The sequence below is a fragment of the Pyrgilauda ruficollis genome, unplaced genomic scaffold (genome assembly GCF_017590135.1).
Source record: "Pyrgilauda ruficollis isolate IOZ18807 unplaced genomic scaffold, ASM1759013v1 scaffold60, whole genome shotgun sequence".
Lineage (NCBI taxonomy): Eukaryota > Metazoa > Chordata > Aves > Passeriformes > Passeridae > Pyrgilauda > Pyrgilauda ruficollis.
Window position 1 is genome coordinate 3439257 of NW_024527711.1, and position 25609 is coordinate 3464865.

Below are 25609 nucleotides of genomic sequence, written 5' to 3' on the forward strand. Positions count from 1 at the left end.
CTATCTAAAGAGCATTTCTGTTCCTACATGAAGCAAATTTTCCATAGATTACTGATACAATTTTTAAATCAAGTAAAGTTTGTTATTTCAAGAAGAGCTTTATTTTTCCAGGCAGCCATTCTGTGTCTATATTGATGGTGTACCCACAGCTGCATCCCTTTGTGCTTGGAATAGTTCTCTGAACAAAAGTCATACAGCAAACGGGCTAGATGTGATGAAAAAAAGAAATATATCTTTTGGTTAAACCAAGAAGATTGATATGTTTGGTCATGTTTTATTTGGTAATTTTTTATTAAATTCTCTGAACTCTAGTATTTATCTGTAAAAAGCACTTCACTGACCATGCAGTAAAAATAGTCAATTTGCAATAAAAAAATTTCTAAGGCCTTGAAAAGAGAAAACATAAAGGCAGCCAAAATTATCCAAACAATGCACGTTACTGAGTGGAGCATAGCAGAGGAAGTGTGAAGCAAATTTTCTTCTCATGTTAATAAAAAATGAAGACTTGCATAGGCCCTTTGTTCTTATATGTTACACATGGAAACTAGCCAAATTCCTAATGGTTAAGGAAGCTAGAGCTGAGAGAGGGTAAGCTTTTTTATTTCTTTCAGAAGAGGGTGACACTATGACAGACACTATAAAAATTTTCTGTATATTATCTGATGACTAATTGCTAAAGATTAAGATATCCTGCAATGTTTGTGATGGGAGAGCTGATTTCAGGATTATGAGTAGCAGAAGTTGACTTTCTGATTTCACTCCGTGCTAACTGTCCTGATCTCAGCTGGAAGAAATTGAAAATAAATGATTGGCATTATGCACTCAGGCAAAAGATTTCAAGGCTTGCCATGCAAGGACGCCTCGCTGCTAAATACCCTCAGCACTCTTTGCTCTGGTGTGTTGGGCATAGCCAAATATGAACGCTGTAGTTCTGTTTGGATAACCACAGCTCCAATAATGAATCTTATACACATGTGAGAAGCAAATAAACCAACATCCTGTGTCTCCAGTGTGAAAACAAACATCCTCAAATCTTCCTACCTCTATTCAGCTGGAAAAGTCCTGATTTGACTTGCAATACACAAATCACAGAGATACCATCTAATATGGCATGAACCTAAGATACTGAATTGCAAATGAACAGGGTTTGCCAATGATTAAATTATCATTCAAGTGAACTTTGCAAAGTAAAGAAGCATGAACAGATTGTCTTTGGAAAGTTCCATTTAGATGGGCAAGTTAAATCAGCCTTTTTGAGTTTGTACAGGCTTTATTTTTTGTGAGTTGTGCTGTTGTGTAATCATTTGTAATTGTAAACTTCCATTTTATTTGATTTATTTTTTTCAGTAGTCCATGAAAAAATGGAAATAATTCCAGCAAATGTTTCTAAACAATAAGGAACTGTCCCACAAAATAAGAACAAATTATTGTTCTGAAATCCAAAGTGCAGGGCTCAGCTAGTATAAGACTGATTATTTCTATAAAATACACTATTAGTTTCTAAGATTGAAAAATTTTTACATGATACTATTGGCTCCGTAAGGTAAAAAAAGTGCTGAAAATATATAATTTACAATTATATGAAAAGAGGTTATGTATGTGTATAAATGGAAAGCAATACATCTAATTGGTCATTTCTACAGATCAATACACAGTGTCAACATGCAGTTTTAAATATTTTTCAAGAAATTAAGATAGCATCAAAAGTAAAATCAATATGTTTGTGCTTAATACAATTCTGGGGAAAGCTTCACCGTTCAAGAGAGTCACTCTTTTTGTAAACTCTCCCAGCCTATTTTTACATGTGGTTAACCCCAGACAGCAGGTGCCCACCAAGCCACTCTATCACTCTGCCTTCTCAGCCAGGGGAGAGAAAATTAGATGGAAAAATCTTGCAGGTTGAGACAGTTTACTAATGCAAAAGTGAAAGGTTGCACACACAAGCAAATAAAAGAAAAAACATATTCCCTACTTCCCATCAGCAAGTTAACTCTGGCTACTTTCCAGGAAGCAGGGCTTTAGCATGTCTAGTGGTTGCTCTGGAAGGCAAATATAGTAAATAAAGAATGCCTCTCCTTCCTCCTCTTTTTCTTGGTTTTTGTATCTGAGCTGATGCCCTGTGGTATGCAATATCCCTTGGGTCAGTTTCGGTCAGCTGGCCTGGTTGTGTCCCCTCCCAGGATCTTGCCCATCTCCAGTCTACTGGTGTTGGAGGGAAACATGGAGAGACAGCCCTGATGCTGTTCCAGCTCGGCTCAGCAGTAGCCAAAGCACTGATATGTTATCAGCACCTTTCCAGCTACCAGGGCAGAGCACAGCACTGTGAGGGCTGCTATGGGAAAATTAACTCCACCTCAGCTATTCCTAATAAATTAGGATGAATCTTAGCCTTTAAGATTGATCATGGTTTCCATCTTTAAAATCACCACAAATCTAAACATGAAGGGATAAAATGATCAATTAAAAAAAATTTAATCTCAAAAATTGGTTAATATATTTTTAACAGCTGCACAAAAGAGAACAGTACATATTTCAGGTAAAGATAATTGAAGAAACTTTTTTAGGTTTTGAAAACCTTGAATTCAAAAACAGCTCTTGGAACAAGCTTAAAAGGTGAGACTTTAAACAAAATGATGGTCTCTTTAATGGATGAAGGAATGAAAAAAACTGAAGAAGACTTTAAGCGAGAATCCCATTTGCCAGTGAAGTCTAATTATATCTTCTTTTAAAAATTACTTCTTTGTTATACTTGAACAGAGCTGCATTCACACCTCCCCTGTATGTTCAGAAACATGTGTTTAAATGTTTTTAAATATTTGTTTTCTAAAGTAGAAAAGGTAGAGAGTCTGTATTGCCCAACTGATGTTAAGAGCTACAAGTATATTCTGAAAACATTTTTTTAGCAGAAATTTTAGTGTGCAAAGGGGGATACATTGGGCACATGTTTAACAGCTTTTCAGAGGCTTATCTGCTCTGTAATGTGTAAACAAAACTGAGGTGCACATGTTTTTAAAATATCCAAATTAACTGCACATTGCTTGGCCATTTAGTACTGCATCTAGGTAGACCTGAATCATACCATTATACATTACTGCAACTGGGATATCAGCTTTTGGAGGTGACAGCTGGCTCTTTTTTATCTGTGAAGACTCATTGAGGAACATGAAGCAGAAGAAAGGAATATTCATCAAAGAATTTACGAAAGATGGCACTCTTCCTGAATCCTTTCAGACCTTGTTCATGACTTTGCACTTAACTACATTTTCAATGCACGTGCAGAATATTTTTCTGACCGGTCTAAATGACAAAATCCCCAAGGTGATGAAATTCTCAATATATCAAGAAATATTTTCTCCTCTTTACAGTAAATCTAAAAATATCTTAAATAATCATACCAAATTTTCTGGTGTACTGGACTGTAAAAAGTGGATAAGTAGATAAAAAGATCCCTTTTAATTCTTCTCTATGTCACTTTCAACACTTCAGTTGGGTCTTCTAGGTCTTCTTTTCAAATTTAGTCAGCTGAGGAAAGCTTAAATTTCTTCACTGAAATGATTTTCTTCCTTGCAGCCAAAGAGACCTATTTCCTATAAAGAGACAGCCAGGAGAAAACAAGTCTTTAGATAATGAAGTTGTGCATATACCATTATTGTTCTCCTGAATCCATTGAATTTAATTTCATAAGTTCTAGTTCAGTTAAAGAAAACAAAACAAAGCATGAAAAACATAAAGCATGCTACTGTCTTGGAAGCCTACAATATTTAGTCAGCATAAGATATTTTTTCTATCATACCTTTCAAATGTGAAAACATTTTTTTTACCATAAATGGTCTTTTCTTGTTTTGAATTAGGCTTTTGTTCTGGTAGGCATTGATGGGTATTACAGCATGTCTTTGTGAACAAACAATATTTGAGTATACTGTTTCTAGGCTTCCAAAACTCAAACTGAACTTTTTGGGACATAAAATAGGGATTTCTTCTGAGTAGGAACTAGCCTAAGCCTCCATAGTAAATCCAGATTTCTTACACTGGTAGTTTAGGAATTGTTCAAATGTCCAAAATATTTCCCAATAATCTTTCTGGTGTCCTTTCCAAAATATAATTAAGAAAAAAATTAGATTATTTATTCTGAAACACCTGGTTGAAGAATTGTATTGACTATTGTCCATCTTCCAGAAGAATCTGTGTAATAACAAGAGCTGGTCCAGAAACCTGGCATTACATAGCTACCCATTCAAATCATCCTTCATTTGTTTCAAGAATTTCCTTTCCTCAACTTTCTTGTGTAACACTGAGCCGAACATTTTACCTGAGATTTACAAGTAGACCTATGCACTGAATGTTGTTATATTCTAGAAAGACACTTCTGTCCCAGGCTGTCTAAATTGTCTTTGTTGCTAATGAAGGAAATGAGATGCCTGAGGACAGGATCCATAGAAGCTAACTTGCTGCTTGGGGATGTCTACTTTTTGTCTTATAGAAAATACATTATACAAATATGGCATTTTGGACTCTTTTCCTTTTTTGGCATTCTTCTTTCAACTAGGTGTGCATCCCCTCAGCATCTGGGTGCCTAACTCCCTCCTTCCAACATCTAGAACAGTGAGCTCTGCTCTCAATAACTATGTCCCTTTACTCTTAGATAATGTAAACAAATGACACAAGGTGTTGCCCAAATATTGTTTTTATTGATCACTCATTTTAAAAATTATTTTTAATACTATATGCTATGCATAAATCTGTAATTTTGCATTTTATTGTCAAATGGGACTTCTTTTGGAGCAAACTTTTATGCAGATTTAGAGGAAACTCTCTTTTGAAACTTGATCCTTTCATGCCTGGAGGTAGAAATGCTGTATTCTACTGTAGGGTTGAATGGGGTTGGAATGTCCATTCCTAACACCATTGTAAACCTGCAGGATTATCCTGGACAAAGTGTTTGCTTTGATTTTCTCTCTTTTCCAGTATGAGAATGCATTTGAATTTTAGTGGTAAGATGTGTCTAAATCTGATACATCAGTTCCAAAATATTGGTTTAGTTAATCCTTTCTCTTAGAAACAAATATGGATAAGATATAAATTATTTACTGTGAGGTGCTGGAGTGCATGCAAAATTCATAGTCCCATTTGTAATTCTGTGGCTTAACCACTGGACAGAAAGACACATATCCTGAGGTATGTGCTTGAGAAAGAGAAAAAGAGTACCAGATGATGACTCAGTTCTTGATTCTGCACTCATCCAATAAAGATGTTCACTTTGTTTCTTCTTCCTCAAGGTTTTCTCTTGGGCAAACAATTGAATCATATGCCTTTACATTTAGATTGGTTTCCTCACAGGATAATCTCTCCCTGAGTGAAAATTTATTGACCACCAGTATCATTGCCTGCCCAGTTACTCATAAATTCAATAGTCCGTGTCTGTCAATGTCTTCCTATGCTGCTTTTCACACTGGAAAAATGCACACTCTTGCTGAGGAGCCCCCCCAGCCAGTACCTCTCTGTTGTGTATTTTGTTGTCAGTGCTGGGTTAAAGGTTTGACTTGATAAATTGAGAGGTCTTTCACAACATTAATTATTCTGTGATTTCCCTCCACCCCTCCTTTTTTCTCAGGTGCAACTTCAGTCCTGTTTTTTCTACCTCCTCCCCTTAGGTGGTACAGGGGCTGGGGAATGGGGGCTGTGGTCAGTTTTTCACATGTCATCTCTGATGGCCTTTCTTCCTCAGGACACTTCACAATCTTTCCCTCCAGTGTGGGGTCCATCCCATGGCACACAGTCCTCAATGAACTTCTCCACTATTATAAGTTTGTATAAATATTATCTCATCTGCTTCATCTGTCAAATCTTCCAGCTATTTTTTTCCATAATGCTAGCTAACTTCTTTTAAAGATAACTGCTCTTATTAAAAAACTCATTATCTGGTTATATCAAGCTAGTCATGCACACTTTTAAACGTTGTCCTTGATTGAAAACTACATCAATTACATTCACAAGAGAAAATGGGTGCTTATATGATTCTTCTGACCTTTTGTGGAAAGTTAATGTGAGATCCTTTTAGCTTAAATCATTAATCTTATTTTCAATGACTGACACCTCTATGCATTCCTATGCATATTCAGAGTCATCCTGACAGACAAGTGTTTCCCTACCAATCCAAATAGATAACTATGTACTATAACTGTGGCACAGAGGTTAATTGGAAGGTGCTTATATGACATGTTCATTTTTAATGTGTCATCATCATAATCTAGAAATATTATCTTTCCTGTCCTGGTATTTCTACTATTTAATCAAGCTTTTATTCAAAAAGAGGAAATATTCAGATGTACAGTATGTATAAGCATACTGACTATAGATTAGTTTCTGTGTCATATATTTCATTCTTTGTGGACATCCAGTATATATATACTGTATATACTAATCTTATATGCTGTATATACTAATCTTACTAAACTTTGAAGGAAACATTAGTTTGAAATTTTTAACAAATTAAAATGAAAGGACAGGATTTTAAGCTGACCAACAAATGGCATCCTTTGCCAGCTTTATTTCTGGGAATATCACATCCTGATCTGTAAATCTCAGCTTCAGGGCAGGATATCCCAGCAGCAGTCCTAGTCATAAAAGGCCTTGACAATTAAATATTCTGTGATTTGAGATGAAGGCATTCAATGGATGAGTATAAATCTCCAGCTTAACCCACAGGATCTATTCTCATACATAAGAGATATGGTTATTGCTCCATTTCAAGAGAAAATGTAAGTGGGGAAAACAGTGCCTTAAATTTTCCTAGAAAGTAGAAAAGCTGACAAAATTTCTTCCCCTCCTTTCCATAAGATGTGTTGTTTTCTTTCCCCATTTGCTGATCAGATGGGGCATGAGCCAAAGTACTTCTTGTCTGTAAAATGCTGTTATTAACTGTGATTTTTAGCATTGTCATGACTCACTGATTGAAGAATCTAATATTTTCCGCATTCCACTGCTTTGTTTTTTTTTTTGGAGTGCATCGAGTTGGAATCTGGAAAAGGGAAAAAAGAGCTGAATGATTTATTAAAGCAATCATGCTTCATTAGATTTTAATCATTATTATTGAAGAAGAGATCAATAAATCTGTTCTTTTACCCAGGATTTTGTTCTTTCTCTTAGGGTACCTGTCCATTTAAAAACTGTTGTGTCAAGTGTTCTATGACTTAAAATGGAGATATAATAAGAAATCACTTTATTGCAATCTAACTATGAGATAGTGCTGAAAAGGTTCAATAGAACAATGAATAAAAAGTAAAGATTCATAAGGGTGATTGATGTCACCTCACTCCTGTATTTTCTTCTGCTATATAACCTAGGGGATGAGAAGTGGTTAAGTGCGAAGGTGAATATTATACCCAACCTTTTTACTTCTTTTTTCACTCTTCTCTCCCCACTAAACTTTTATAGATCTAAAATTAAAGTCAAACTGCAAGCCATTTTCAAGCTTTACTGATTATAGAAAGGAGATTTTAGGGTGAAAAGACTGGCTAATTAGACTTAGGGACTCTTTTTCCAATATCCTGCTTCATCTCCAGCTTGCAAGACTAATGCAAAAAAGAATCACACTTAGTTGTTACATATAAATAAAAAATTGAGTGCTGATGGCAGGATATGTTTATTTCTGTAACCATTAATACAAAGATCAATGACCATGTCTCTTCCTGTACCCCAGGTTTTCCTTTTGAAATAGGTGGTGATAGTGGCTGTGTTTTTTTACTAGCTGCTGTGTGTTTGGTTCATTCAGTTCTTCTAAACTTTCTCTGTTTATTATCTATCTTTCTGGGCAATGCTCACCAGTGAGTTCTTTTCTTTCCCTATGGAAGAGTTTTAAGTCGCTACAATAATGCCAGATATTAATATAATAATTTTTTTCTTTTGAGAATTTTAATGCTTCTGGGGCAATAAATTTACAACATTATGGCACTTGTTGAAGAGCACAGTCATATTCCTTTGACCTATTTTGCACAAGTCTTCCTTCTTTCTTTTCCTACACTTTTTTGTTATAGAATTATAAGCCATGTTTTTTACCTACTATTGCAGAAATTACAAAATTCCCACCAGCCAATTATAAGGTCAAAAGATTGCAGATGTAAATATGAAACATTTTAGGGTGCTTATCTGGAGTCTCAGCTTCCCTTCCAAGTCATGATCCTTTTAATATTTTCTTCCCATTAAGAGTGGAACCTTATCATTGCTCTTGTGCGCTGAGGTTTCAACCAAATTACTGAATGTCCTGTTAAGAGGCACTGAGAGGCAGCTGGGGTGCAGCATGGCAGTAAGATGGATAGGCTTGTTGATGCATTGCTGTCATAGCTCTTCAATAATTACCCATATGTTGGAAAAGGTTTAGAATGTGCCTGTCATTCCCATGCTAATTACAGGCTGTTGCAAAGCTCATTTTTCATTACTGAGATCATGCCATATTTATGGGGTTTGATGAGTTGTTTGTTCTGGGTTGATGCACTGCAGTTTTGTTGGAAGTTTCACATTTGAATTGCAAATAGATTAGTGGGTTATATTCTTTTAAACCTAGAATTCATTTTAGGTAACTCAACAGACAAAATCTTGACTCAAATAAAGTGAGCCAAATAGGCAGAAGACTAACACTTTGCTTGAAATATTGATCTGTGATTGAAAGAAGCAATTTTTTCAGACTTTTACTACATTGCAATTTTAGTTAAATTAAATAAAAATTTCTTTCTTTTGCCATCTTCACCCCTACTCTTTCACAAAGCTGTGAGATCCTCATAGACACCAGAATCAGAGTTCAGGTTTTACATTGGCAGGTAATTTCATAATTGTCATGCTTTGAAGGCAAAAATGGGTGTAAGGTGATATCACCTGCAGCTTTTTTTTCAGAGTACTGCAAGCTCTAGCGATCCAAATATACAACACTTTGCCTGTTACATGTGTGTCAGTGTCTGTGCTGGTGCATGTTGCAGTAGGCTTTGCATGGGTGAGTCCACTGGTGATAACAGCAGAGCTCTAGAATGAAGCTCCAGTGTGTCCTGCAGTGGCACCCACACAAAAAAGAGGAAAGCATTTTCTCCTGAGCGCCTAACCCAGGCAACTTCTTATGAGGAGGGAGCTGTATGCTCCAGTGCCTCCTCATCTGAGTTGCCATGTGCCATCTCCTGCACTAGATTGGAGAAATATGAAGTCCAGACTCTGTGGAAGATTTCCCTCAATTTTCTGTCACTGGAATGTCTCTACCCTTACGATGTTAAGAGTTTATTTCCTTTTTAAATAAATAAAACTTAAATGCAAAGGAAATAAAAATAAAATAAATTGTCCAGGTTTAGAATTGTCTTTAAAATAAAGGTTTTAAGATCTGAAACTTAGGATCTTCTTATTCAGTGTCTGGGCAGAACAATACCTGAAAATGACTTGGTAGAAGGTGCTGTTCCTATGGAGCTTCCAGCAGTGACTAAAGAAAAAAGAAAGAAGTTTTGTCAGTGATTAAGTTCTTACAACATTGCCAGCCTGAGGATGACAGATTTCAAACATCAAAATTTGTATAAACATCTTTTTACTGTTAATTCAAAACCTGAACCATCTTTTTGCTGTTAATTCAAAACCTGAACCTGAGTTGTAAGCCTTGCTGTTACCTACAGTGGTGTGGAATCACCTACTGTAGGGATGTGAGGAGATGTGTTTATCTGGTAGAGATTATATTCAAGTGTATGATATTTTTATGTATCCTTTACACAGCTAAGCAACAGAAGGGGTGTAAGGATAATGAGAAACCAGGTATTCTAAGATAAAAAATAGAGGAAATGGCTGTGAAGGGTCATTACCCTTTTGCTTTTCATGTAATTTCATTGAGACTGATAAGGAGAAAAACAAGTGAAGCAGCACAAGAAATATGAAGTCAGAGCAATGTAATAACTGAAGAGCTGATAAACAGTAGCTCTCTTCCAAGGATTGTTCCTAGAACAATCCATAGAGTGCTGAATATATGGATTTTAATTCTCTTCCCCACACCCTGTAAAATACCTACAGCTAGAAATAAACTGATTTTGTTTGTTTGCTTGTTTATCTCATCAAGACACATTCCCTACCTCATTGTTTCAACACTGGTTAGTAAATGTGTTTAGTAGCATGACAAATCCTTAGGTTGCCTGACATGATTCTCTTCACTACTAATGATCATTAGTGACTTAATATTGTTAGAAAAAAAACCCAGTCTGACTCTTTACAGAAACACAAGCAGAGAAGAATGAATCATAATTTTTCTCTTTTTCCATTTCTCTCTGCTTCTTCTCTTAAGTGCTTTTAGTGTGAGTATTTTCATTGTGGCAGGATAAAGGAAACTGTTTGCACCCAAGAAATGTTTTTAAAAAATCTCTAAATGGAAAACCAAATTAAAACCATTTTCAGAGATACCTTGTAAATGGCTATGGCTAGTTCCCTGGAAATTTACCCAAATGTCATGTCTTAGCACTTGGGGCACTGACTAATCTGCATTAATATAGCAGCAGATGGAACAAGGAACGTATAGGATGTAATATGTCATGAACTGTCTGCAGGTATCATTTGAACGAGGAAGGGATAAGGCCTGAGTGGAGGTGTTGTCCCATCTGAGTGTGTCTAGCCAGACCACAAGCCCCAGAAAAATCTCACAGTTAGGAATATATTATTAGATGTTTGAAGATAAATTAAAAATTAAATGGAAGAGGATAAGAGTTGTGAAGTGAAACTGGGAGCTAGTGCCCTGGTTCTGGCCAGGACAGGGTTAATTTTTGCAGTAGCCAGGAGTGGGCATGGCTAGCATAACCTGATTGTTCTACACCACCTCTCATGGGGTAAGGAGTCACTTCCCAAGAGAAGGAGTTCCTTCTGCTCAAGTGAGTGTGACATTGTTCTATGCATTTGGGGCACACAGAGGCAAACTGGGAAGTGTCTGCCCAGAATTAGCAGTTCCCAAGTCTGTCATTCAAAGAGTATTCGCTATGCACAGATTTCATCCCTTTTGCCTCTACTCCCCCATCAGTTGCTAAATTCAAAATTTTACTGTGGCAAAATGGTATGCATCATACCCTGCACTGCAAGGTCAAGACAAATTGTGTGGTCTTTTGCTTGCAAATAAAAACTCCAGGGTACTTACACAACATACCACTAAAACTGCAAAATATTCTGGTGGGAGTGTAAACCAGACCAGACCCATAGCTCTTTCCTTCACTGACATGGCTGTGACAACCAATTTAGTCTCTCATCAAACGTCCTGTTGAAAGAAACACTGGGTGTCGGAGAACAGCAGGCTGTGCGACTGCAGGAGAACCTCAACCAAGTCCAGCTATGACTCACCACAGAGCAGCTCCAGATCTGGGATGAAAAAAACCCAGCAGCCATGAAAGGAGAGAATGGATGCCTCTCCCAGGAATATGACAGCACAGTGCTGTCAGCTTCATGACCTGCAATGTATAATGTATTTATTTTTAATTACTTGTAGCTGAAGCTGCTCCAAGGAGTATGGTACAAGGTTAACACAGAAAGTCTCATTTTTCAAAATAGCTTGTGTATTGTATTAAGGCCATCATGATAGTCTCAATCTTAACATTTCTATAATGTGTCAAGAATTAATGTTAAATACAGAAACAGCTCATGCTTCGAGAGTATCCATTTTTCTTTTTTCCTGAAGTTAATATTTTCCTTAGGCAGGGCACAGATAAATTTGAACATGCATGGAATTACGTTTTTTCATTTTAAAGTTTCGTGGATAATTACAGTAATGAGGCAATAATAAAAACAATGAAAAAATACTAACACATACAGTATTTATATTATAAATATAAAATATTTTGAAATTTTGGGCAACAAAAATCTTTCAGCCTCCTTTCTGTAGTGCCATATGTTTCAGTTTTACAAAGTAGAGTGGAAGGTACTTAAGTGTATCCTTTAATGTAGCCTGGCTGGATATATGATATGCTAACTACTATCAGATCAAGTATAAAGCTAACAAAGCAATTGTGAGACTGACATACAACTTCTGTCTTCACATTTCCTGACACAAGGCTACTTCACAGATAGTTCAGTTGAGGTCGCAAAGTTTTTGCTTCTTTAATGGTCCAAGTTGTTAAGTCAGGGAGGAAAACACCGGATGGCAAGGGCAAGCACCAATATCAGATATTCATAAATGCAAGGTGTTCACTTTGTATTTTAGTTCAGCCTGGCAGCCAAGCTAAACTATTATGAACTCAGAGATTTGATATTAGAGCAACTGAACATAAAAAAGAGCACTAGAAGCAATATTGCAATTAGAGCATTAGAGTCATTGAAGAATATTAAGGTTTTATTAATTTGGAGCCTTTACCAAATAATGTCAGTTCTCTGAGCATCAACCCTTTGACCATCTGCTCTTTTCCATGAGTAGTACTGAGTGCAGTAGGTCTGGTACAGAGAATGAAAGCTGTTGTCAGAAAGCTGCCATCTCTTTGTGCACATATTTACATCTTCTTTCTGTTTTGCTTACAGAAAAATGGTGTGATGTCAGAACAACAGACTATCAGTTGGGCCCAAGCCAACAGAATTAAACACATGGATTCTGGTAGCAAAAATTTTTTTAAATGCTGCCCCTTTGATCTGTAGCAGATAGAAAATTATAGACAATACTTTTAATGAATATGATTAGCTTAAGTAAATATCCGAAAACAAAGTCCTCCTGTAACACCAAGTTCCCACAGATCTTTTGAAAGAAATGCAGGTGCTCAGCAGGTGTCCAGTTAAGTGTGTTTATTCTTGACTAGAGCTAACATAGCTAAAACCTCATTCAGACTCTGAAAGGGATGGTGCTAACTCTGTGAAGAGTAATGTCTAATGTAAACTGCACATGGCTTGTTCAGGAGTCAGAATTTCCCAACATGCCTTATTCTGTGTTTCATCATTGGAAGGGAATAAAAAGACCAAACAAAATCTGATTTAGCATGTTATGACTTCCAAAAAGGGAAATTTCTGAAATTTCTGTTTCTGAACTGAAGGTGTTTGCCAAAGGCTCAAGACAGGCAAGAAAACCAGCAGCCTTTTTATATACAACAAAGATAAATATATTTAGCATCCTGAAAGACATCAAAACTGCAGCTGTGGGAAAACCAGATTTTTAAGACTGTCCCACCAATGACTGCTCTGTGCACACCAAGTATTGGTGATAGAGTTAAAAGTGCTCAGCTTCTGTGGTTTTATTAAATCAAGATTCAAGTGCTGTATTGATATATTAACCACATGCAATTAAGTGACAATCAGTGGACTATACATCCAGGATCAGTACCAGCAATACAACAGATGAATAATTTTATCAGATACTTAAAAAGTGTTAAGAAGCATGTACAAATTCCAAAACATCATTCTGTAGCTAATTCCCATAATTTTAATCACACAATCACAGTTATTTGCAAGCTACACCGAAAAATGCTCAAGTTGCAAGCACATGTTGAAATAGCAGCTCCTACATTCTCACCCCTTCTATAGGTGCCATGGGTTCTCCTTCTTCACATGCTCCTGTGCTGCTCCAGCTGTCTGCTGAGATACCTTCTAATAAGTCTCCTCAGGTCCCAATTTCTGACCACACTTTGTCAACCCATCAACAAGGATACACGTTCTTGCATCTGCTAGGGAGATACTCCAACAGTCCTTGTGTGGAAGTTGTAACACCAATTAAACTTCTGGAAGTGTCAGTCTTGATTGCCACTCTGTTCATACTCCAGTGTATCTTTCCACTGTCAGTCATTTTCAGACTCCTTTTTGATGTCAAGGAGACTCATTTCTTGTTCAGAAAGACTTTTGGCAATCTGGTTTATTATGATTAGTGGTTGATTTATGATAACTTTTTTTTCTTTTTAATTTCCTCTCAGTGTTATCAGTTTTGGAGAAAAGACCTTATCTGGCACTTTCAGATATTACATTCATGTATGCTGTGTACACTCACAGTGCTAACCTATCATCTGTTGTTCAAGCATTTTGTTAAGAGAAGACTTTTCAGACTACTCTACAGACAGGAAATAAAGAGACATTTTTGGACTGGACACTTTTTGAGTGTGTTTGGCTAACTTTTCCCAACCTGAAATCAAGGGCAGATTATTTGTTGTGTGGAAGAAGAGATCCCCCACTAAAATGTGTCCCAGATTATAGGGTTCAAATGGGATGATTTGTATGATTCCAAGATCAAGTCCTGCTTTGATCAGGCAGTGTAGAAACTGTATCTTGGGGCGCTGACTCTCAGTATCATCCATTCTGGGCCTTCCCTGTCTTCCACTTTCTTCTTGTAAAAAAGATTTTTTTCCTTGCAAATGCAAATAAAGCCTTCTTGAATTTCAAACCTGAATGCATTTAGAGAATCAGAAGTCTTGGGTTTGGGTGGGTCCAACAAAGTGGCCACCATTGCTCTTAGTGTCCTGCTCTCAGTAAATCAACACTTCTGATCTTTATGCTTACCTGTGACAGTACAATGTGGAACAACTTTTGAATTTTCAGCCCCATTTTACAATCATGAAGCAGCATCCTCTCCACAGATGTACTATTTTTTTAGACTAAAGCTTTTCAGACTAATTATTACAACAGTTTTACAGCTCTTCAGTAACAAACGTCTTCAATTTCTTTCTTAATGTTTCATGTCTTCATATCAGTTTCTTTTAAAATAATTTATAAATTATTAAATGCTGTCTTTTTCTCCCCTCTGTTTTTCTTTTTTTTTTCCAGCATGCCATAACTTCAAAATGAAAGTACATCTGTTTTCCAGTCATGATACTCAGAAAGTTGAGCTTTACACTTTAAAGGCTAAACCCTCTTTCAGATTACCTGTCTCAAATATAAACATTTTCCTTTAGTTTTCTAACTGGTCATCACCACAGTAAAAATCCATTCATATTTCATTTCTCTCAGAAAAGCTCCTGTTCCAAAGTCTCTGAGCGCATAGAAAAGATTTCAGTATTTTATCAGGTGATGTGAGCTAAAATATCCTTTCCTCATATAACAGATTTATAGACTATAAAAGCCAGAAGTCCCCATTAAGGTGATCTAGTTTTGAATTCCTCAGTGAAAGAGACTGTAGTACTTCATCCAGTACTCCTTTCATGAAGCTTAACAATTTGATCAGATTATAGCTCCAAAAAATTATATTTAGGACCTGTTCTTTTTGGTCATCCTGGGGTTTTTTTTTAACTTTTCCCTATTGAACAGCTGTAGATTTTAGCCGTCCCATGAGTAAGGAGGTTTTAGGATGTTATTTAGAGTACCTTGAATATTCCAGGGAATTTCACAACCCTAGTTTAGAGGGTTTGAATGTTCTCTCCAGAACAGAGAGTATCTGTTCCAGGAACAGGCACTTGAATAAAAAATTGCATTTACTGACTGTTTTGCTAGATTTAGCATTTTGTCTTCTGGAACTTCAAATTGACATCTGAAAATCAACATTAACAGCATTTTTTCTTCTAATCAACGGAGTTTGATGCAACCCCATTAGAAATTATGCAGCAGGGAAATACCACCCACCCTTGCAACCTGGTACTGTGTGCAGAAAATTGATATCCTGTTTAAAGAAATGTTGGCAACATTTATAAAAAAATGGGTCAATGTACTTCCAAGATGTAGGACTTGTTTTGAAATTTGAAGTCCACATTCATCCCTATTAAACATTTGCACAAAATATAATTTTATGTGAGTTTTCTGGTTTTTTTAATTTACAGTCATCTCAACCCTTTGAGTTGTGATGGTTTTTACTATAAATATTGCCATTTGACAGAGGAGGACAGAATTTCTCTATCACATATACTGTTATTTATAGCTCTGGTTTGGTTAGCAGAATTTTTGGGTATGAATCAACCACACATTGCCCTTCAACTATTCAACTCTGCTCTAAATATAATTGATACAGGTATTGTATTTTTAATAAAATTATAAGTCTGTATCTTTTCTGTAACGAGATATTTCATTGATTGATTGTTATAATTTTATTTTGTATACAGAAGAGATGAAATTAAGATGAAATTTTTTTTTATTATTCCATTGGTATGTTGTTAATTTTGGGCACAAATATTGCTCTACAAAAGACAAGAGTCTCTTAAGGCATTCTGAGATTATATGACACATGCAAGATGCTGATATGTAGAGGTCGTTCCTTCTGATAAACAGATATTAAGAACTACTGGATAAACTGCTAGAACCTTCTCCAACAAAGCTCCAAGCAGAGAGCATAGAGAAAAAGGAAGGTGTTACATTCCCAAAGTCATGGATGGAAATCATCCAGCATACAGATTTTATTCACCAGCAAGTTAGTTATTTCATGGAGGTATGTATAGCCAGATATGCTTCCCTTAGGACATAAGTCTGGTAATGTAATTGGAACTTGTTAATGACTTTCCATAGCTGGGCTTTCTGATTCCTCTTGAAGTCATTAATGGATCTAATCTTTGGCTTCCATTCCAGACACCATCAAAACAACATGGAAATTCTCCTTATGTAAATATTTCACGTGACTTGGAAGTTATCTAAGAGTTTTACATTTTGCTTTTTCTACTTCCTTCTCTTTTTGAAATTAGGGATCATACTTATCCTTTTCCAGTTTTCCAGTAGTTATCCCATATTTTCTAAATTCTCAGATGTGCCGAGATATTATCAGCTAAAATTGTTAAATATAGTGGGAGTAATTGTTCTGAAATCATATTTAAGAATACTAAAACCTGACCCTTTCATATTCTCCTTTTCCAAGTGTCCACCCATTGTACACACTTGAAAGGTGGGATAAACTGTTCTACATCAAGCCACAAGCTGTGCTCCTTTTCTTCTCTCGTATACTGGATATGCAGCCTTTATTTAAGCCCAGATGTTCTGACTAAAATTGCTTACAACCACATGTACATTTCTGTCAGTGTTTAAAGAAGTTGCACCCTGAGGTGTGTTTCCAAAAACAGAGTAAAATTCTGTTTGAATGTGTTACTCAGGAAATCATATAGCAGATGGCCAAAAAAAGGTAGTGAAAAACAGGTAGTGGCTGATGAATGACAATCATTTCCATGCACATTCTGTGTGATTATAGCTCTGTTTTGGGCTTCAGTTTTCTTTTTGTCACATCTCAGAAGTACCATAAAATGTATTGAAAAGTAAATAATTTTTTTAGTAACACAAAGGGAGATGAATTATTTTAATATCTTACATATTTTCCTTTTGGAAATTAGTGTTATTTGGCAGGTGTAACTTCTCTTAGCTCAAAGCTCATCATATTAATGAAGCTGAGACGTGGATAAGCTGTTCTAATACTGCCTCTTTTTGCCCTGCTGCTAGGTTTAAAATGCTGTTTCTTCAGCTAATCTCTATGAATGGTATTGCCATCCATGTGGGGTAATTGGAAAGCATCTGGCTGGAGAAATTCCCAGGAAGCCAAGTAGATGATGAACACTGCAGTAAGGCAGTGCATAACTGGATTAAAAAAAAAATCTCTAATAATAACTCTATATTTGCAATATAACAGTAACAAGAACTTCCCTGTCCTGCATCTCATGATAGATGTGGTTTTGCAAAACAAGTAATGGAAGGAGATAGTGGCTGGAGTAAAAATAATGACACAAAAGCCCAGGAGATGGCTTTAAACTGAAAGAGAGTAGGATTAGGGATTAATTCTTTACTGTGAGGGTGGTGAGGCACTAAAACTTGCTGTTCAGAGATATCATGGTTGCCCCATCCCTGGACTTGTTCAAGGCTGGTCTGGATGGGGTTTTGAACAACCTGTCTAGTGGAGGGTGTCCCCACCCATAGCAGAAGCACTGGAACTAAATAAACTTTAAGGTCCCTTCCAACCCAAAACATTATTAGTTTTATGAAGATAAGAGGATAAACACTTATAATTCCACAAGATGACTTCACCTGGGTTTTTCCTGGTAGTGGCAATTTTTCAGAGATATGGATCACAACGTACAGCAGCTGAGCAGGAACATGTACAGCAAGTATACAATTAGGCTTCTCAGAGCAGCTACTAACCCCTCACATGTTCACCTCATTGGCTGGCCAACATTTTTTTTTTTGCCTGGAGTCACAGTTTGGAGTTTGGGCTGAGCCCTTTCCCCTTGTCTTGCTCAGGAAATCCTAGGTATGGTCAGACACTGGAGTGACAGGAGTTTGTATGGACTGATGCACATTCCTCTTCCCAGAGAGGCAGCAATTCCAGACGATCAGCACAAGACCATGTTGAATACCAGGCACAACTTCTTGGTAATCAGAAGCAGGTGGACCAGGATGTGATCACCCTAAGAGCTGAATGAGCAAGGAGAGCTCCTGGCTGCATTCCAGGGCTGAAATCGGTGGCAGGATGATCCCATGTAGTAGAGACCACACAAATTAAAAGAAAGAAAATCAAAACTGTGGGGTAACTGTGAAAGGTTTTTGCAGAGGTTTTAATCCATAATGCTGCTGGTGGTGATTAGAACCAGGAGTTCAGTAACAAGTGGACTTTATTAGCACATGAACACAGTAGTGATTGACAGCAGGAAAAATCTGTGGATGTGACCCATTTGAATGTGAAAGCTTATACCCCATTATGCAACTCAGGCAGCTGGAACAACCACAAAACCATGGCTGACATGCAAAACACTAAATTTATTTAATTACCTCATTAACCGGAGGATCCCAAAGCAGCACCTGGGCAGGGACACAGGAGTGGGAACACAGGAACCATCAGATTCAGTCCACCCTGAGGGGTGGCAGGGCTGTTCTTTGCACCCACTTATTGATGATCTCCGAGCTCTGGTCTTCTCTCTCCCAAAGCAGGGAGCTCAGGCAAGCCCCTGAGAATGCCTCCAAGTCCCTCAAAACACCTACGTTATCCCTAAACAGAAATTCTATTTCTCAAAACAGACAGAGGATAGACAGCAGCGGGCATTATACGTGGGATTTCCCACACTGGTATTTTCCAGATATCCATCTACAAGGTCACTTGAGCTAATCTACCATCCACCTTGCCATTTTTCTGCTTTTTTACCCTTTCCTCCCAACACCCACATTGTATTTTAACAAGGCGCTTTGCAAGGACTATAGTTGTTCAGAAGACCAAAGCTTCTCTCTTGCAGCCAGCAGTAGCCACTCAGCTGCTGCAAACCATCCAAATTCCACTAACTTTAAAGAAAATTGCATTAATTTGCACTGAATAGTTGTTCCAGATGTTACAAAGCAGCCTCTACTGCTTCTTATTTTTCTCCAAATGACTATACTTTAAAGTGTCTCTGTAACCAGTAGGTGACAGCATAGTGTCACCAGAAAAATGGAAATTATTAAAACTAACACTGTGAAAACACAGGAGCTATTGGGATAGTGTTTTGAGGAGGGTTTTTTGGTGTGTCTTTTTTTTTTTGTTATGTTTTATTTTCGTTTGAAGTTCAATTATGTAGTCAGACCTCACTACCATTGCTTTTTCATGTTTTTTTCTCTTTGTTAAACAATTATTTTTGCTTAACTTATCAATAATTTAATTTGTTTATTTTTTAATTCTTAGGAATAGTTAACCCATGGGTTTTTGTTGGCAAAATATGTCAGGCAGTATTTTCCTGCCAAGAAAGAAAGAGCTAATGGTATTTTTCCATAAAGAGAAACCACATGATCCTGGAATATATGTCAGTAAACTTGTGTTATTTATTACAAAGGATTCTATATTGTATAAAATTCTTGCTTTATGTGTTAGGACATAACCTCAAATACTCTCCCTAATAAGAATAAAAAGCCAGCTTTTGGAGAGTTTCTTGGCAGCTTATTTGATTCCAAAAGCAGATGTTTTGGTTTTGATGCCTTTGTTTTGTTTGGGGCACTTCTGAGACAGAAAAAAAGGCTATTTAATAAAGTCCATTGAGAAAGATTTGCACAACATAAGATGAAAAAAAAAAAAAAAAAAAAAAAAGAAATTTCATTCCCTGATGCAAATTCCTCAAAAGCTTCATTTTGTTGGATTTTTTTGTTTTTTTTTTTTCTTTATGCTATCTGGTGTAATAATCCCCCTGAATACCTATTTTACATCTGCTATGGTATGTGATTTACTCTGACAAGTGAGTTTTTTCAGTCTTGGTAAAGACAATACCTAGGGACTTGGAAATTCTGAGGCTGCCTGACTATGTTATGAACCAAGCAAACTTAAGCAGTAGCATGGTTAATTAAATTGCCTTTAAAAGCATTTCACACTTGAATTATGTATGCAATGGCACAGCAATACAGTGCTAATAGAATTTCTCCATCTAAGGACTAAATTGTATGGCTTTAGGTTTGCTTGTTGCTGGTGGGTGTTTTTTTGGGGGATTTTTGATATTTTGGTGATTTTTTGGATGGCTTTGCTATGGTGTGTATGAGGGAGAAAGGGAGTAATTAGGCACTTTCTATAAACGTATTTTCACTAAATTTTTGTCTGGGGCATCCTCTGCTTGGTGCCAAGTAGCTCAGATGATTGCAATGAAGAATTGTCTAGCCAAAGACCATCACTCTGCTCCTTTGAGTAGCTGAGGAACAAACCTTTATTTCCTGACAAAATGCTTTTGTGTGTATGTTGCATTACACCACCTGCTAGCTTCACTGTATATATAGCCAAACTAGAGTTCCTCTGTAGAATAAATTGTGATGGAAGGGAATCTCTATGAGAAAACAAAACAAAAGAAAAAACCACAGCCCCTCACCCCTCTCTGCTCTGGTGGGATTATTTTAGAGAAAATACCTCAACGCAAAAGTAATGTGTGTTTTAATGTGTAAGTGAAAACCGGACTGTTCTGCTGTATTGAGGATGAAGACCTTGAAAGTCACCCTCCTTACCTTTGGCAGGTTTCTCTGCATACTAAATTACTGCAGTCTGGAAAGTCTAGAATGGATATAATGCTTCTATTGCATCTGTGTGCATCAAAACCTGTTTTAAATTGAAAAGAGTGTTCCAGATCAGCAGAGCAATCTTTTTCTGGAATCTCCTCTTTCATACTGGGCTATGTTTTCTGTGTAGATCAGAAAGGAATGAGTGAGTGACCCCCGTGCAACTGGATGCATGCAGTCTCAGAGGCAAGAGATGGTGATATTTGCTTCCTTCTAATCTTCAGGAACTTTCTCCATTTGTCATGACCTTTCAGAGATAGTCAAAAGCAGATTTGCAATGGTAGTGGCTGGCGCCATCAGCACTGGTGTATGCATCCTACCAGGTTCCACATGCTTATGCAAGTCCTATTGATCTAAATCTTCCTTAACCTGATCCTTCTCCAAAAAAAAAAAAGTCTTACTTACTCCAAACTTTCCCTCCAGAAGACTGGTTCTGCCACTACAGACAAGGGCAAAGAACGCATGGTCTTGTAGAACACCTCATCAACTCCTTGATCATCAGTGTTAGGAAGTTTTCATCAATGTACATGAGAAACCTTTTAGATTTTTTTTGTTGTTGTTGTTGTTGTTTTTTACCTTGTGTTGTCCCTTTCAGGAGATACTGGGCTGGTTAGACTTTCTAGCTGAGTTTGAACTGTAGCCTGCTTTCTCATTGACATGCATACCTGAGAATTAAGGCAGCCATGCCCTCTTCAAGAACATGTGATTTATAGTCAGAAAGAATTCTCTCAATATTGCTTCCTGAAGGAGTTAGCAAAGCAACTATTTTTCACAGCCTTTTTCCAAACTTCACTCAATGAATGTATTAAAAAAGTAAAAGGCACCTTTTTCATATATGAAGAAGGTAGACATTTCCCCATCTACTGAAGATACAAATTTAAAAAAAAAGCAAAACATAATAGAACCTCTTGTGTCTGCACCAATACATTTCAGTAAGCAGTTTCAAACTTGTTAACTTCTTAACGTAGATGTGGCAACAAAAATGAAATATTTGACACATTATGAAATTAATGATTACAAAAATTAATGGTGATCAAAAGTTCCGTATTTAATCCTACAGGCAAGGCAAGTCTGGGTGAATTCACGGCAATGAAAATACTTGCTCATGAAATTGTACACATGTAAAAAAACTTTTGTGAGACATATCTGAATCTAAAGCTCTGTGGGAGGAGAGGCCTGAGAACATACCTGAAGTTGAAAGAATACCTAATTTCATTCCATGTGAATAATTTTGTGGAGATATATAAATATTTAACTAAGTGGAAGTAAATTTTGTGGAAACCTGCAAATAAGGTTGCATAAAAGAACCTGACTATATTAGCACTGTAGATATTATTCCCTGTTAAAAAAAAAAAAAACCAAAAAAAAAACAAACCACAAATAAACAAACAAAAATCCCATGCAATTTTTAATCCATGTCTGCCTTTTTATCTCACTTTCCTTCTTTCCCCAGCAATTTCTGAGCATATATAGCAAATCAACATTAATGCAGTTGTGTATTGGAGTGAGACCCACATGAGAACAGAAACCAAAATATGTGCTGGACTCCAGGATAAATTTGGAGATATTGAAGTTGATAGTTCTTGAGAAAATTTTGGAAGTTTGAAATATCTTAGAGGAAATATAGGAATATAGGAGACAAGTTCTGGGGAAAACAAGTTCATTAATTTTAGCAGTCGTTGGACCATCTTGCTAACAGAAGCAATGTGAATATTGATTTTCCTTGCAAGTCGGGTCATTTCGGTGTCTTGTTAACAGAACAAAGGCAAGTTCCTGTTGCCAAACTAGACCACAGCATGAAGATATCAGATCTCATTAGAGTTGTAGGCAAGACTACCAGAATATTCACAGCATGTATACTGCTTCTTTTAAAAGCCTGCAAAGCTTTCTCTCAGAAGTGTGTGTTAGTGAAAAGAAAAAGGAAAAAAAAAAAAAAGGCAAAAAACTTCTTACTATGCACTTAGTTTATGTGCTACTGTACTGCTGCATCTGTTTGCAAGTTTGGACACAACAAAGCTGAGACCATACATTAGAGACACCAAGATATGAAATAAACACATGCCCAGCCTCACAGACTAACACAGACACAGAGCAGTGCCTTTATTTTCCCCTAGATTAACACAAATGACACCTGAACAGACAAGGACAAAACAGGCAGCTAACCCTTTTTCTGCTCTGTGGCTGACCAGGATTTCTGATACCAGCACATGCTCAGTCTCCTGATCCACAGACATGAGCATGCACAAGTCCCCTGAATGTAGACCACATCATAAGTCCTTTCTGAATCTATGCCCAAATTCTCTGTCCCTTTTCTAGCCCTCAGCTCTGGTCTTGTGAGTTTCCTAAGACTGCTCTCCAGCTATCCCACTTGACTTCACTGGCAAGTCATCCCACATACCACACAGGGAACAAAGGAAAAGGTCACATGGAAAATTCAGGTCGTAGTCAGAGATGGGGCTTGGCCTGATCTGCAACTTGTTTACATAGACCTTACACCTTTCAATCCCCTTTTCCTTCATTTTTACTGGCCTGATCCTTCTCAACTCTCTTTGATCCAATCCTTCATCTGCATTTGGCTCTTCCCCTAAATATTTCAGATGTTTTGCACATTCACTAAGTCCCAAAACATCCTCTAACAAATTTTACACTATGCTACCAGCCTTCTCAAATAATAGTTTGGGTTTATATCCTAATAAATCTTGCTTTTCTCCCTAGAAGACCCATGGCAGACAAGCTACACTTAAGTGCTTCCTTTACTGACCAATCTGTGACCTGAGAGCTCATGTCCTTTATACCATCTCTAATCCCTCAATGTCATTATAGTTCATATAGTTTAGTGTTTAATTTTTTTAATTATTTTTGTCTCTTGACTTTGGTCTTGTTTTAAGTTGTATTGCTGTCAGCCTTATAGACTGGATGTTCTTGCATTCAGTGTATTCATTTATCTTTCCATTCCACACACCCTTACACCTCAAGAGTGACTACGATCTTCACCCCTGTTCTGTGTGCTCCTTTCCTTTATTTTCCATCTTTAAATGTCTGTGTGTCTTGTTTCTTTGTAGAAAAAATTCTTCATGGATCTCTTCTGCCTTTAGAGAATATTAGAATCGTGATTTGCAATTCCAGTTATTTTAAATACACTGTCTTGCTTGCAAAGTATTAAGAGGTATTGAACCCAGACACCAGAGGGAAAATTACACAATCAGAATTATCATAGAGTAATTCAGTAATTCATAGAGTAATGTAAGGAACCTCTGGAAAACACTCTGTTAAAACTCCTTTTCGAAGCAGTGATGTTTTTAGAGTTAAATCATGTTTCTCAGGAATTCTTCTAGTCAAATACTGAAAACAAGCAATGATGTAGCTTCCATAACCTCCATGGGAACTGTGCCATAGTTCATCCAGTCTCCTTATAAAACCAAATCAAATTTCAATAGAGAAATTTTGATTCTGTTGCTTTTGGTTTTTTCCCCTTGTTTTAGAAATATTTACAGAAGGAGAAAACATGGACTTTTCACAAAAAAAAATCAACTTCAGTATTTGAGATAAAGTTTTGTATCATGTCTTATAAAGAGAAGGAAACTTTGCAACACAATTCCAGCAAGAGTTTTTAATCTGTTGTCATTTAAAGCAAAGTCTTTAATCTCTAATCTACACACAGACCCATAGAGTCAACATTTTATTTTTCAATACTTTTCCGTGAGGGAAGACAAGTCTTTGGTTCATCTTCTGAAAAAAATTATGATATTTACTTGGGATTTAGGACTCAGTTTTGTGCTCTTAAAATTGCTGTGTGACCTTGCATATTTCTATAAATTAATCTGTAAATCTATTTATAATTCAAATGAAAGTCTGGTGTGCTTCTCAGAAAGGCTTTTCCAAACCTTTTGAAATTGCGTCTTTGCCTATCTATGGAATTCAGATATGTTATTACTCCTCTCTCTCTCTCTCTATATATATACATACATATATAAAAAAGTATATATATATATATCAGAGATTTCTATATTTTCCTTTGAAACTTTTTTTGTACTCATCTGGGACAAATAAGTCCTTCTAAGGGTCAATCCCTCTGAACAATTTTAGAATGTCACATAAAGTACTCCATAAAATCCATAAGAAGTCTAGCTTGAGCAGAGTAGTTACAGAGATCTACATTTCCTCTGCTAAATTTCTATGACTTTTTTGGTTCTATCTTCCCAAGCAACTTAGTTGTCTTCAGTGAATATTATATAACTACATATTTCAAAACCAATACCCCTATTCTTTTTATCTCCCTGGGATTTTGAGAGTCTAGACAGTTATAGAGGGTAGGATAATAAGTGTATGAAATCTGTTTTAACTGCATCTTCAGTCCATTTGGTTTTCCTGTATCTTTACAGAAATGTTGATAAAATCTCTCATATTTTCAGGGTTATATGCAATGCACAAAATTGCTAATCAAAAGTTGCATTTCTATATGTAGTAGGCAAAGTAAAGTTACATCTGGTAGATATTCTTGCCCTTAAATGGAATATTCTTCTGTCAATGTAGCAATCTACAAAAAACAAAAAAACCCAACAAATTTTAGGATAAAATAAAAGATATGTAGGGTTGTTTTTGTTATAATTTTGTTAAGCATCATGCCTCACTGAGTGAACAACTGAATGGCCTTACACACTGAGAATTTTCCAAGGTTCTGCTTAGTGAACTAGAAATAACCTTGGCCAAATCACTCAGCCTTTTTTGTGTGGCTTCTCACATCTTTAGCAGTCATGACTGTACT